At 41.8% G+C, this 16,042-nt stretch overlaps 1 protein-coding gene across 2 annotated transcripts in view; it reads right to left on the minus strand.

Annotated features, from left to right (window-relative positions):
- MID1 (midline 1) overlaps positions 1-16,042 on the minus strand; it is a 550,482-nt gene that overhangs the window by 386,645 nt on the left and 147,795 nt on the right. For both annotated transcript variants that reach the window (XM_047843917.1, XM_047843915.1), the window contains exon 2: positions 12,612-12,673. The gene's annotated coding sequence lies outside the window, so the exon portion shown is untranslated. The remainder of the gene's footprint in view (positions 1-12,611; positions 12,674-16,042) is intronic.

Consider the following 16,042-nt stretch of genomic DNA (forward strand, 5'->3'; position numbering starts at 1 on the left):
ATACATTTTCCCATTCTGTTGGTTTGCTTTTAGTTTTGTTGATTGTTTCCTTTGCAGTGCAGAAGCTTCTTATCTTCATGAGGTCCCAATAGTTCATTTTTGCTTTTAATTCCCTTGCCTGTGGAGATGTGTCAAGTTAAGGAATTGCTGCAGCTGAGGTCAGAGAGGTTTTTTTCCTGCTTTCTCCTCTAGGGTTTTGAAGGTTTCCTGTCTTACATTCAGGTCCTTTATCCATTTTGAGTTTATTTTTGTGAATGGCGTAAGAAAGTGGTCTAGTTTTATCCTTCTGCATGTTGCTGTCCAGTTCTCCCAGCACCATTTGTTAAAGAGACTGTCTTTTTTCCATTGGATATTCTTTCCTGCTTTGTCAAAGATTAGTTGGCCATACTTTTGTGGGTCCAATTCTGGAGTCTCTATTCTATTCCATTGGTCTATGTGTCTGTTTTTGTGCCAATACCATGCTGTCTTGATGATTACAGCTTTGTAGTAGAGGCTAAAGTCTGGGATTGTGATGCCTCTCGCTTTGGTCTTCTTCTTCAATATTACTTTGGCTATTTGGGGTCTTTTGTGGTTCCATAAAAATTTTAGAATTGCTTGTTCTAGTGAAGCAAAGTACTGTAAATCCTACAGATTATAGTCTGTCTCAGCCCATTGGCATGCATAGTCATCATTCTAAGGGAATCATACCTGAAGTCAGAGAGAAGACTGGCTTTTTTTTTAAATTAAAGTTTATTTAATTGAGAAAGGTGGAGGCAGAGAGAGAGGGAAGCAGAAGATCTGAAGCAGGCTCTGTGCTCACAGCAGAGAGCCCAATGTGGGACTCAAACTCACAAACTGCAAGATCATGACCTGAGCCAAAGTCAGATGTTTAACCAACTGAGCCACCCAGGAGTCCCGAGAAGACTGGCTTTCTTAATTATGAGTACTTCCAATCTTTGTAAAAATGTGGCACCCTATGCCTTCATCTGTAGGTTATGAATGTGGGTCATCTTTCTAAGAGAGATCATACCTAAAGCACTGAAAAAAACCTGACTTTATTTGGTTTATGAAAAGGCTGTACTCATACTTCCAATATTTTATAAAAACGTGCCTCCTCTATGATTTCATATGTTGGGTATGTATAGATATGTTGTAGGTCCAAGTTGATCTCCCAAGATCAAATCATATCTCCGTTTTGATGATCTCTGCCAAAATAATTTCTTTTAGTTCATGAAATCGTCCAATGCCATTATCAATTGAGCCCCCAAATGTTATCAACAATTTATATTATTATTAACATAAAAATTTAAGAACCGTGGACAATCAGCTTAGCGTGGGCTTGTCTTTCCCTCTATGGCTATATAAGGGTGGGCGTTTCATGTTTTTAGACCTACATGAAATTAGAATTTTACAGTGCATGCCAAACAAAATCAGCCTTTTCCTCAATCCCATTTCCATTTTAGACTGTGATTTCGCTTTGGCTTACGTTTTAATAAAGTTGGCGTTTTTACCTCTCTGCATCTGGAGATTCCCAATTGGCTTTGTCACACTGTCAACTGAAATAGTAATTCAATTGGACTGAATTTGCTTTGAGGAATAAACCACCCCTTTTTACATTTTTCTTCCTTATGATTTCTTGATTTGCAATATATGCCATGAAATATATACATGTATGTATATATTTATCTACACGTGTGTGTGTGTGTGTGTGTGTGTGTGTGTGTGTGTACACACCCACACAAACTGAACTTTAAAAAGGACAAGAGTTGCATGCATGGCTCAGTTTACTGTTAATTTGATTTCTTCATTTAGGGCAGCCCCAAGGAGTAGGAAGCTGAATAAAAGGAAACTCAAAAGAGAAGACAAACAATAAATACATATGAAGATTGTTGAAAATGCAATTGTGTCCATCCCTTTATTGCTTTTGGAAAATAAGAGGCATTTTTAACGTGTTCGGTATTAAATTTTATGAAGAACATATTCTGATACAGCAATGAGTACAGGTAAATGCACTAGATATCCTACGCCATTGTAACTCTTAAATGTTTGCAATAATGTGACAGCAATCAAAGATGTCTATAGGGGTCCTGCCTTTGCACCACCTTGGAAAGTAAACAGGAATGTAACCTGCAGGCCGAGAATGGCCACCCTGCTGATAGAACTTTCTTATTTTGTTTGAGGACAAGAGCTGGCTAGGATGACCAACCCTCCCCAGAACTGGGGAGTTTCCCAAGATGTGGGACTTCCAGTGCCCAGAAAAGTCCTGGGAAGCCATGATGAGTTGGTCAGCCTAGAGCAGGGAAACCGGTCATGGGTGTTGCAAACTGCACCCATCTGGGTTTGATATTGAGACACATGACTGTCCTTCATGTGCCCAGAACTGAGATCATCCCTGGAAATGCTCGTGGTATCTAAATGGAAGAAAAAATTCGGAAGCCAGAATAAAACCTTAAATGTTTTAGAAGGGCAAAATGAGTGTGGCTTGGAGCTTAATATCTCCAGAGTAATCAGGGTAGTGATATAAACACGATATTCTCTAAAACAAATTCAGGTAAAGAAAAGCAATCCTCCCTAAGCTGTATGTCAAGTCCCAGGTGCACATAAACTTCGTGTGTTGCTATGAGGGGAAGAGGGACATTTACAGTACGGGCGCAAGTGTGATGTTAGGTCCAGAAAAGAATTTAGAAATTAGCTTCCTTTATCGTTAACCGCACTGAATTCTCCAAGATAATGCAGTGTCCATTTCACGTGAAAAAGTCCCCAGTCGCTAATAGTCTGGTGGCAACTTTCAGAAACGCTGTACCTGAATCTGCCACTGCTGTCCACAGTCAGCTATGCCCAGAATTAGGGGGCACGGCTAAATGAATCTGGTGTGAAGCAAAGACCTCTGAAAAGGAGATACAGTGGCCCGTTGAACAACACGAGGGTTAGGGGTACAGACCCCCTGGTGCGGTCAAAAATCCGTATATAACTCTTGATTCTCTAAAACATGAACTACTAATAGACTACTGTTGACCAGAAGCTCTACCAATAACAAACAGCTGATTAACACACACTTCGGACGTTATGTGTATTACATGCTGTATTCTTACAATCAAGTAAGCCAGAGAAACAAGAACGTTATGAAGAAAATCATAAGGAGAATACATTTACAATACTGTTCGGCATTTATTGAACAAAGCACCCGTGTATAAGCGGATCCACACGGTCGAAGCCTGTGCTGTTCAATGGTCAACTGCGTTTACACGCATAGATTAAATGTTACAAATGTTAAAAACAACTAGACACCTCTCTCCTCTCTCCTTCATAACCGGTCATTTCATAGCAGGTGTTTTGGTGTCGAGACTCTGCTGTAGCGACTCTTCCAAGGACTCACAGGGGTTGGCGGGCCTTGGACTTCTACTCGTTTCTGACCGCAATTCCTGCTCCTGATGAATCAGTTCAGTGTTTGGACCACTTCGCCCTTCGGAGCTTATCCCTTTTGGTGGCTCTGGGGTTGCTCAGATCTCTCTTTCAGGAGAATTTCCAGCTAGGAATGTGGTTAGCAGACCCAACGCTATGCCAACGCTACCCTGCCTCAAGGCTGCTCCCGACCAAGAACTGAGCACGGGAGGGAACTAGATCCAGGCCCCTGTCTGATTATCCAACTGGCAAGCTCTGCTCAGAGGTTCCCCATCAGCCAGGCCATAATGGGCCTAGAGCTGCACTGCAGGCTAGGAGGCTTCTGTCCCAATCTTCCTTCCTTGTCTCCCCTCATAGGTATTAGAGTTGAATCATGGATTAAGGGCTCTTCCTGCCTCCTCCCGCTCTCTCTTGCCCTTAACTTTCATTGGCCTTTTCTCCATCTGTGTATCTGCTTCTCAGGGGTCCTGAATGGACATAGTTCTTATGGCCTTACACTAGATGCCACTCAAGGTACCAATGACACGAGGCTCTGGGTGTAGCAGCTTTTTGGTGAAGGTTGGAGGCAAAGGATGCCATTTACCTTATAGCATACAAATGTCAAATTGAATCTTTAGCATCTTTCTCCTTAAAACCTTTTTTTTCCCCACACTCTTGTGTTAGAATTTCCCATAAACTCTTTTTCCACAGGCTCCAACCTCTTGCCCCATCTCTCACATTCCCAGTCTTGCCCCATTTCTTTGATCTCTACTCTGCACTCAGTATTCGCTGTGCTCCCTAGATCTTCATTAACATCCACCTTTACAGACCAGGTCATTGGGATATCACCTGCGACCACGTAATTCGTTATTATTTTTCTTCCTGAGAAGAACTGTAGGGCCAAGGCAAAGGTAACATTTTTTTTCAAGCCCACTCTGCAAATATTCTCATATTTACAGATAAAAAAGAGGTATCCTGGGGTGCTTGGGTGGCTCAGTTGGTTGAGCGTCCAACTCTTGATTTTGGCTCAGGTCATGATCCCAGGGCCGTGCAATAGAGCCCCCCGTCGGGCTCCGTGCAGTGTGAGCCTGCTTAGGATTCTGTCTCTTTCTCCCTCTGCCCCTCTCCCCCACTTGTGTTCACTCTGTGTCTCTAAAATTAAAAAAAAAGAGAGAGAGAGAGAGATCTCCATAATTTTACCCAACCAAAAGAGTATTTCTTTACCCCTATGAAAACATGAGGAAAAAGGGAAGGGAAAAAAGCTAAATTAGGTGGTACTGTGGTAATGATTTTATACGTTTGGGATTTACTATAGAATATTCTTATTTGCCATAAAACCACCTTTAGGTGTCTACGGATAGTCACCAAATGTAATAATGCAGAATGTGGAAGAGATTAATAGCCATTTGCTAAACCCGCTTTCCTCGTTTCTTGGGTATGACTACCCATGTATGACTACATGACTGGATTGTAGCCAATGAAACGTGGGCCGGAAGTGATGTGTATACCACACACCCCCAGGTCTGGCTCATAAAATTCCCAGTTTATGGACCTTTCATGTAATCCTACATGACGGAAGGATCCTGGGTCTGTGAAGTCAGGCATGGAGAAAGCATCCTATCTATCAAGAATTTTGCCAGTTTCTGAATGGGTGGCTGGTTTCCTCATTAAGTTTTAAGAGTTATTTACACGTTCTGGATACAAGTCCTTTATCAGACATATGATTTGTAAATATTTTATCCTACTCTGTGCTTGTCTTTTGATTCCTCAACTGTGACTTTCAAAGAACAGATTTATTTTTATTTTGATAAAGTCCGTATTATCAATGTGTCCTTTTATAGATCATATTTTGGTGTTGTATCTAAGTAGTCTTTGCCTAATCCAAGATGAAAAGTTTCTCTTATGCTTTCTTACAGAAGTTTTATGGTTTTAGGCTTTACATTGGATTACAGATCACATATGTTGTATATGTGATATGAGGTATAGATCAAAGTTTCATTTTTCTTTTCTTTTTTTTTTTTGAGTATGGACATTCAATTGTTCCATCACTATTTTTTGAGACTATGATTTGTCTATTTTTTTCCACCTATGTCAAAATTCAGTTGTCCATATATATCTGGGTCTATTGCTGGATTCTCTATCCTATTCCATTGATATATTTATCTATATTTATGTCAATATCACACTATCTCGATTATAGCGGCTTAATTATAAGTCTTGAAGTTAGGTAGTGTTAGCCTACCTTTGCTCTACTTTTTAAATGTTGTTTTGATTATTCTAGGTTCTATGCATTTCCATATGAATTTTGGAATCAGTTTGTCTTCTATAAAAAAACACACTACGATTTTGATTAGGATTGCATTGAATCTATTAGCCAACTTGTGGGGAATGACATCTTAACAATATTGAGACTTCTGGTACTAGAATAAGGCATATCTGACTATTTATGTGGGTAATTATTTCATTTCTCTCAGGAATGTTTTATAGCTGTAACTGTAAGTTTCTTTTATATATCTTTTCCAATGTATCCCTAAGCATGTCTTACTTTCATGCTATTGTAAATGATATTTTAATTTCAACTTCCTATCGTTCCATGCCAGTTATGAAAGTACAATTATTTTTGTGTATTGATCTTGTTTCTTGCAATTTTGCTAAACTCATTTATTTAGTTCCAGCAGCTTTTTTTATATGTAGATCCATCCGATTTTTCACATGGGCTATGATGTCATCTGTGAATATAGACAGCTTTACTTTTTTCTTTCCAATCTTTCTTTTATTTAAGTAATTTCTCTGGTTAGAATCTCCAGTACAATGTTAAATAGAGGTGATGAAATAGACATGTTGATCTTGGTTCTGATTTTAGAGAGAAAGCCTCAGTCTTTCACCAGAAGGATGATGTTAGCTGTGGGTTCTTCATAGATGCCCTTTATCAGGTTGAGGAACTTCTCTCCTATTCCTATTTGCTGAGAGGCTTTGTCAGGAATGGACACTGGATTTTGACAAATGCTTTCTCTGTGTCTATTACGGTTAGCATATAGCTTTTTTACTTCTGTTGTTAGTTTGCTAATACAGTGAATTAGATTGGCTGATGCATTCCTGAGATTAACCCCACATGATCACAACGTGTTATCCTTTTTCATATATTGTTGGATTGGACTCACTCAGATTTTATTTAGAATTTATCTGAGAAGCACTGGTCTAGCACACATTAAATATTAAAAAATTTTTTAAATGTTAGCGACCCCTCCCATCAAGTGTACATACCTCTTCTATAATTGTTATTTCTCTGGAATATGATGAACAGAAGTCCAAAAACATATGCCCAGTAGTGCATTTAAGCACCTGGGTAAATTTAACTAACCTGTGAAGAGTTGTCATAGGAATTTAGATCACATTTAAACTTGGGGCACCTGGGTGGCTCAGATGGTTAAGCATCCGACTTCGGCTCAAGTTCGTGAGTTTGAGCCCCACGTCGGGCTCTGTGCTGACAGCTTGGAGCCTGGAGCCTGCTTGGGATCCTGTGTCTCCCTCTCTCTCTGCCCCTCCCCCAATCGCACTCTGTCTCTGTCTCTCTCTCTCTCTCTCTCTCTCAAAAATAAATAAACATTAAAAAAATTGTTTTTAAATAAATTACATTTAAACTTAAGTCGAACTTCTATTTCTCAGCTACATGAGAATAACGAGCACATGTCCCTTGTCGTTTGTAACAAAGGGTTTACGTGCAATCTCAAATTTCTTCCTGGCTTTCTATTTCCAGTTTCTATATACTGCCTTTCAAAACCATGGCTAATGGGGTGCCTTTACATCCCCACAGAATAGTAGGGGCAGGCTTCCGGTAGAGAGAACTGGGGCACCCATCCAAACACATTATGTTCTGTGAAACCTCACACTTGAGGTCCATTCACCCTCGAGCACACAATATGTCCAATTCACATTCTACGTAAGCAGGGCTGTTACACAGATTGACACAATTCCAATGCTTGTAATCCTCTACCTCACTCTTACACGTCACGCAAAACCGGGAACAACCAGATGCAAGGGTAGACAATCGGTCTTCAGATCGAGTCCCTTGTGTCATCACCTTCCAACATTTTCTTGGTCGGTGTCATGGGCTACTCAACACAGCCTTTCTTTTTTTTTTTTTTTTAATTTTTTTTTCAACGTTTATTTATTTTTGGGACAGAGAGAGACAGAGCATGAACGAGGGAGGGGCAGAGAGAGAGGGAGACACAGAATCGGAAACAGGCTCCAGGCTCTGAGCCGTCAGCCCAGAGCCTGACGCGGGGCTCAAACCCACGGACCGCGAGATCGTGACCTGGCTGAAGTCGGACGCTTAACCGACGGCACCACCCAGGCACCCCTCAAGACAGCCTTTCAAGCTGCCCAAGCCAAAAGGACAAACAGCCCTCTCTGTTACCAACCACAGACTGTTTACAGAAGAGCTAGACAGACCCCTGGGCCGTAGCTATTAGGAGGCCTGGGAGAAGGGAGACAGCAAAAGAATCAGCAAATGTTTGTGGGGACAGGTGGGGCTGTCTGCTGTCCCATTACGCATGATGTGGTAAAATCTGAAAATCTCTGCATAGAAAACAAGGTTTAAGCTCGGCACATTTACGTCTAAGGACCTTGAACGTTTATAGTTACATGTGATAGCAGGCTGAAGCATTCAGGGTGTGAGAGAATTTAATCTCAGTGGTCTCAAGTACCCGCAGGACAGGCTTGGTTGGTATCCCAGTTTGTCTTCTGACCGTCTTCTGAACGAGCCCACTGGGGGTTCAAAAGAGTCTATAATTTAATCTAATGATCTGTAATCAACTTTAGACATGGTTGAGTGTAAATACGTTTCTAAAATGAACCATGGCCCTGATGTTTGCTTAATTCTCTTTTTCCACCCCTTAGTCTCTATTTGCTATTACTATATTCTAGGCAAAGATGAGATGGTAAATTACTCAAAGTTTTGCTGAGTGGGACATATGGCTAAGAAAGCTCTGAGCTATTTTTCGTGGGCAAACATTTCTAAATTTATGTCGTTTTTGGCATTCGGTGAAAATGAAGCATTCTTTCCTCCATTTCTTATGACCAACATAATTTGAATGCATGTTCTTTCATTCAACTTTACTTTTTGAATGCTATCTCGGTGCCCGATGCAAAGTTTCTGTTTTTAAGATAGTGAGGCCCCTGTTTGCAGAGATAATCTCTTATACTTATTTTTTAGACATCAGTATACCTAAGACAGTACAAGGCATATTATAAAATGTTCATAAATACTTCTAAAGAATTTGAAAAGTCGTGTATTTAGAGCAACACTTTTTGTGGCTTGGTCCAATGGTTTCCTTAACTCCTTATTTTCTGTGATTTTTATCATAGACAAATCCCGCTTTCACTCTGGCAAGAAGTAGGTTTTCTTTTAAATAAGCAAATCAATACTGAAATAAATACACATTTTTAATAAATGTATATATTAGATATTTCTATATTTCTGTATTTGTGTATTGATGTATTTATTTCCTTCTGAAAACATATTTGGCCATAGTCAGGAAAGAAGGTCACTGCCAGAGACCCCCCCTCTGCGCGTTGAACATGACTTTGGCAAGACTTTCTCAGCGATGCCCTCCCCGGAAGGAGGAAGCACAGAGCGGTGGAAATGCTGGGCCGACACTACTAATGATGATGTCCCTTGTACTTGAAAGGCAGGCTGAACCGTGAGAACACATATCCTCAACCAGAACAGTCTGGCTATGAAAAGCCGTAGGATGGCCTGCAGCCCTTCCTCGGCAAAGGAGGTTTGAAACGGAGGATTTCGGGACAAGTAACCCGGACACCTTGTCCAGTGCCTCAGGCCAGGGTTTAAAACACCCCTGGTGTGTAAAGTGTGAATGTTTGGAAGGTCAAAAGGCTCACATTTAAATTTCATTGCAAAGAAAGCACTCAGAAGCCACAGGCAAATCTCATGTTTAGGTGGCAGGATTATCTGGGCCTCTGCTTCTCTCCAGTCCATAGTTAATAAAGTGCAAAGAGAAGTAATACCCCGCCCGTATTCACCCAAACACTGCCCCTCTCTTTGCATTATTTATTATCATCCGAAGCAACACGATGCCGCCAATCTTCCCGCTCTATACAGCCTGACCAGTTCCCTGGGAAATATCGCTGGGGCCCAAGACAGCAGAGGGTAAAGCAGATATAGGCATGCTTGCTAGAAACTCAAAGCGGGAAGGAAAGCCGAGAAGCATCTGCTGGAATTGCTGGAGGGAGACACCAAATACAATGACAAAAAGAATGACAGGCGCCAGGAAGAACAATTCAGGTTGAAAAGGAAGAATAATGTCGGAGATTCCCAGGAGGAACAGAGCTGGCGTCACCGGTCAGGAGGAAAGAGAAAAGAATGCTTAAAGTCTTGAGAGAAAACAGAACTCAGGGTCGACCTGGGACTCGAGTCCCTCAGCCCGTCTACGTCTCAACAAACCCCTTTGTGCTCCATCCCAGGGAATTAGGCTGAAACATTCTGATGTCTAAGAGTCTAGGAATTGAAGTACATGCATGTATATTTTCAATGACATCGGCGCTTTATCCAAACTCTAAATTTAGCATGGCATCCTTTAAAGCCACTGGAATATTCTGATGTCCAAGAGTCTAGGAACCGAAGTATATACATGTATATTTTTAACGACATCGGTGCTTTATCCAAACCCTAAATTTAACACGGCATTGTTTAAAGTCACACCCCTTGTGTTTCATTTCACTAGTTTCTTTATGAAAAAAAAAATTCGTTTGGAAACCAACTAGTAAGCATAAAATAAAATGAATGTGGTGAGAGTTGCCAGTATGTGTCAAGAGGGGGTGAAAGGGATTGTCTGATTTGTTAACACCTCATTTTGGGATCAGCCCCTCCATAAATACTCTTCTCACACCTCAGAAAGAACAGGAACAGAATATATTTAAGCTGGGCTTACTGGATGAGTCCAAAGCCTTGTCAGGAGATCTGAAACCTCGAAACCGTAAGTTCTCAGTATGTGAGTACAGTGACATTTACATTTATCCCAACCCTGTAGTCTGTTATTTAAAGAAACCACATTCTTATCTCTCCTTGGTTTTCCTTGTTTGTTTTGTTTTGTTTTGTTTCAATTCATTGAATTTTCTTAACATCTGGCAAATGTCTGTAACGGTAGAAGGGAGAGGGAAGGAGATGGAACAGGAAGAAGGAAATAAACTTGGGATGGGTGGGGGGGGGGGAGTCCCAGAAATACTTTCCATGCAAGTTTCCATACCGAGGCAATGGTAATGAGAATTTGCTACATGCCAGGCATTGGGTGAGGCATACAAGGCACCATGCTAGATGGACATCAAAGAGAGAGCAAAGAAACACAACAGCTTGGCAGCCACACTGACTTAAAAACCCATTTGCACAGGCCTGAGAGAGCCTGTTGTCTCCCAGGGAGGCTTTGGCATGGCCAGAAGAAAACATCAAAGACACTCCAGACTTCAAATCCCTTCCAAGGGCGTGATCAGCAGGACAGGAAATGGGAAAGTCATCCTGAAAGGAATCTGGAAGGGAAGGGGCTTAGGCGAGGACACCCCTGGTCCTGCACATGAGCTCTCACCCCACGTACATTCAACAGACGTGATATGGCGAACAGCTTGGCACCCAGTCAGTAGCAAGTCTTGCCCCAGCCTCCCCCCCGGCCAAGAAACTGCGGGGAATAAGGCGGCACGAGAAAAGATAATTCAATAAGAGTCTTTTGTCATCGTCACGGTCGACTTAATATTTTGAAAGGACCCCATGGTACGAGAAAGCCTGCCTTCTAAAACAACAGAACAGTAAACAAGCATTCAAAGATAGAAGCCCAAAGGGATGGGAGAAGACCAAACTTAACCAACAGAAAATGAACGAGTAGGATTTGCCCGAAATAATATCTAGTATGCTCGACTAAAACTCCTGGTAACGCGGCAGGGTCGCCTCATGCTTACAGTACCTCAGTATGACTGAGGAACCAAAGGTTGCCAACAAACACAAGGAAAGGCCTTTCATTCCACGCCGCTGGGGAATAACGACAGACTACGAAATGTGCCATGTGCAGAGTCCAAACAAGATCGAAATTTCACACGCGACCTTGTCACTAAAGTTGGATGGCAAAAATGAACTCGGCCAAGCTTTTTTACAAAACAGAAAGTTCCTACAAAAGCAAGGGGTAGGAGCCTCCTCGAAGAGATAGGAACGTTCACGCAAATGTATAAGACACACGGATGTATATTGGTTGCATTATTGTGTGTATGTTGGCTAAATACTTTCAAAAACATTTATTTTAAGGGGAATAAAGCTGAGATTCACAGAAAATGCGGAATTTTTAGATGAGCCCCCAAGTCCAGTAATCCTTCCTTCTGCATGCCCAGTAAGCAAGGACCCACGCATGCCGTCTGGAGGCCCTGTAGCCTAATGGTCAAGCTTGGAGTTTCTAGAGTGAAATCTTCAGGCCTTAGATGCCAGCTTTACTACTAATTACCAGTGTGACTTAGAAAAGTTCCTAATCCGGGGGCACAGTCGGTTAAGCATCCGACTCTTGATATCGGCTCAGGTCACGATCAAATGATTCGTGGGATCGAGCCCTGTGTCGGGGTCTGCTCCGACAGCGTGGAGCCTGCTTGGGATTCTCTCTCTCTCCCTCTCTCTCTGCCCCTCCCCCACTTGCTCTCTCACTCTCTCTCTCTCTAAATCAATCAATCAATCAATCAATCAATCAATATTTTTTAAAAATTAAAAAAGAAGTTCTTAATCCAGAAAGCATGGGCATAATATTGGTACTTACTTTACATGGCTATTGTGGGAACTGAGTGAGATAATAGATGTAAAGCATTAGACTGGATGCTAGCACATATTAGGAACTCAATAAACACTCTCTATTAATACCACAAATCTATTATAAACTCTGCAAACCATATCCCTTGGGAGTGTCCACAGCAACCAACAGAGCAGAGTAACCAGTAGTATTCAGCGCATGCCTCTTGCTCAATTTAGAAATTAGACTTCCATAACTTGTTTGATTTCCTAAACCCCACAATATAAACAGATCTATAAAACGAAAAATTTCTCTTCTTTTTTCCATGCGGTTATTTCCACCCGCTACTAAACAAGTGCATTGTTTTCAGTGTACTTAATTTTCTGTTTAATTTCGTCTTAGAACAGAGTAAATGCCTATTCCTTGTCACCAGCGTTAAATCCCATAAAATAATTCTAGATGTCAGCACCATATTAGTACCTCAGGACAAGGTTCCTCAAGATTTCTCCGAGGGGCAGATTCTCCGGTGTGAAGAGGTCCTCCTATTAGGGGAAAAAAAAAAGAATTCTATGTTAATTTGAAAAATGTGAATTAAACAATGTCAACCAGGCATGCAGGATTTATCAGAGCTTTAAATGTGCTAATATGTGCGACGGCTCTCCAGATGAATATAAAATGCCAAGCTGCCCCAAACCATTTGTCCACAGAAGTTCATTTTTCATGGAATTACCTCTTTCACAGCACTATGACCCTCAGACAGAGCTAGTGCTCCATGATCCGCACTTTGGGATACCCTATCTTAGAGGGATGGCCTGAAATCTGCTGACTTTATCCTGGAATGTCGGGTCACAATCCCATGAGAACACAATCATTTTTCTACCCAGAAGGGCTGCATGTAAAGCCACAGTGGCTATACAATGTCAGTGCTGAGCCCTAGGGTCGATCCTGATGATTTTGCTGGTCGGGAAGGTGTCTCCTTTTCCTTACGCCACCGCCTCCTGCCTCTGGAAGGTCAGAAAAGCCCAATTCTTCAAAAGATGAATGTAGTACTATTTTCAGCCGAGGCCGTCACTTGTTTTAGAAATGTGTTACGCTAGGGGCGCCTGGGTGGCGCAGTCGGTTAAGCGTCCGACTTCAGCCAGGTCACGATCTCGCGGTCCGTGAGTTCGAGCCCCGCGTCGGGCTCTGGGCTGATGGCTCAGAGCCTGGAGCCTGTTTCTGATTCTGTGTCTCCCTCTCTCTCTGCCCCTCCCCCGTTCATGCTCTGTCTCTCTCTGCCCCAAAAATAAATAAACATTGAAAAAAAAATTAAAAAAAAAAAAAAAAGAAATGTGTTACGCTAAATGCGTCATCAGTGAATACAGCGAAAGGTAACACAATCTACATTTCTATTGTACTTGCCAGTTATTTAAGCCTGCCTTCCAATTTTGTCTCTTGATCAGCACTTCCCAAACTTTAGGGTCATAATAATCACCCACGGAATTTGAGATACACAGTGATTCTCGGGTTCCACCAACCCACGTATTTTGAAATGCTTCCCTGGTGAGGCTAATGATCAAGCATCCCTGGGAAATTCAAACTTGCCTGCCCCTAAACAAAACCTACTGAATCAGAATCTCCAAAAGTGCAGCAGTTACCCGTTATTGTTCTTTGAACCTCTGACACATTTGCAGAGTCAGTTCTCTGTGGGGAACCATGGCTCTACACCTCAAGTTCATCTACCGACAGCTCTAGAGATAGAAGTGCAAGGCGGCTCCTCTAACATTAAGTCCCAGGCTTCTCTCCGGGATCAGTTAATATTGGCCACAAGGTACTGACCAGCACGGTGCCCTACACAGTGGTGAATCCCAAATACATACTGAATGAGGAAGGAAGGAATGTCATAGTAGTATCCAAAAATAAATAACTTTCTTTGAAAACTGGCAGAATTGAGAGCAGGAAATTTGTCCCCAAAGCCCCAATGTGGTTTGATCAAGAGGCTCTTCTTTAGATCAGTCTACTTTACCTTTCAGTATTTTCTAGGATGTAAAATAGCTCCTTAGGCTTTCTGTTCATGACATGAAAGACGTTCCCAAAGTTCACCAAGCAGTTTTCTGACTGGTGATGTGGTTGCCCTATATGGTATTTCTGTTTCTGTCTGGTCACCCAGAGCCTGGGTCTGTTTAGAATGAGCGTCTACAAGGGCTGTCCTTCTGAGTGGAAAATGAATTGCCCCTTGCTAAAAAGGAGAAGACTCATAACTGGCTTTTGGGTGCTGGACACTTCATGCTAGAGGAAAGAAGCAATCTTAACACAGGTTATGGGACTACATCATTCGGTCAACCTTGGGAATCTTTTATTTGGAGAATTAGCAAAAATAGTAGAAGTAATTGAGAAGTCAAAAAGGATTAAAAGGAAACTTCCGGAGCTAATTTTGTTACATGATTCCCACAAGACACCCCTCAGGAACTAAGATGCAATTTCTTTTTAACAGCTCATCTTTTCTTTTGGAGATATTTGTAGACTTAGGGAAGAGTTTCAAAGATAGCACAGAGAGTTCCCATATGCCCTTCACCCAGCTTCCCCTAAGAAATTAACTTTAGCATAATGCTATTAGCAAAAGTACAGAACTTATTCAGATTTCACCAGTTTCCCCACCAGTGTCCTTAAATTTTTTTTAATGTTTATTTATTTTTGAGAGAGAGACAGACAGAGCATGAGCGGGGCAGGCACAGAGAGAGGGAGACACAGAATCTGAAGCAGGGTCCAGGCTCTGAGCTGTCGGCACAGAGCCTGACGCGGGGCTCGAACCCATGAACCGTGAGATCATGACCTGATCTCAGGTTGGATGCTGAAGTTGGACGCTTAACTGACTGAGCCACCCAGATGCCCCATAATGTCCCCCCCACTTTTTTTTGGTTCCAGGATCCCATCTAGGATTCCACATTGTGTTAAATTATCTCGTCTCCTTAGTCTCTTCTGGTTAGTAAGAGTTTCTCTTTCTTTCCAGATCTTGACACTTTTGAAGAGTACTGGTTGCTTCTCTTGTAGAATGCCCATCAACTTGGGTTGGATGTGTTCTCATGATCAGACTGAGGTTATGCATTTGGGGCGAGAACAAAATACTGCAGAAGCGATGAGCTCTTCCTGGTGTCACATACCTGGAGGTGCGTCATGTCTGTAGGTATGACCGATGATATGAACTTTGATCACCTGGCTAAGGTGGTGTCTACCAGGATTCTCCACTGTCCACTTACTATTTGTCTCCCTTGGTAATTACTAGATATCTCGAGAGAGATACTCTTTAAGCAAACATCCTGTTTCTTCTTCAACTATCATCCACTCATTTTAACATCCACTGGTGGATTGTTTTCTGAGGTCATTATTGTGGTTTTCTAACTCTATGTAGAACTATTTTCTTTAGAAATTGTATTTTTTATTTCCATCATTCTTTCTACTCGTATTAATTGGAATTCTTCTGTAAGGAAGAGTTGGCATTTCTCCCCCATTTAAAATAAGAGATTCAAAGGATAGAAACAGGCTACCTGATTTTTAGGTAGGCCAGTAAGATGGCATGTAGAGTTGATTTGGTCTTCAGAACATGATGCTATACCACCATTCCCTGATGGTATTCTACCCCAAAGACAACAAAATACACACTAGGCATGGACAATTCTAGAGTTTAAACCTAAACATAGAGCTAGAGCAAGGATGGCGGGGTGGTGATGATGTGAGAAGTCATTATTCCTGGTGGTGTCCATCCGAAGAAGATGGAAATGCCAGTCAGGAACAAAAGAATGTCTGGGGTTCATAGAGTATAGGCAGAAAAGGTTAAACAGATTGGTGGCAGTTGGATACTTGGTCAAAAAACAAGTCACTATCAAGAGTTCAGACAAAAGGTGGCAGGGCGAGTAAAGAAATTCTAGAAAGAA

Source organism: Prionailurus viverrinus, chromosome X, assembly GCF_022837055.1.
Source record: "Prionailurus viverrinus isolate Anna chromosome X, UM_Priviv_1.0, whole genome shotgun sequence".
In the NCBI taxonomy this organism is placed as follows: domain Eukaryota; kingdom Metazoa; phylum Chordata; class Mammalia; order Carnivora; family Felidae; genus Prionailurus; species Prionailurus viverrinus.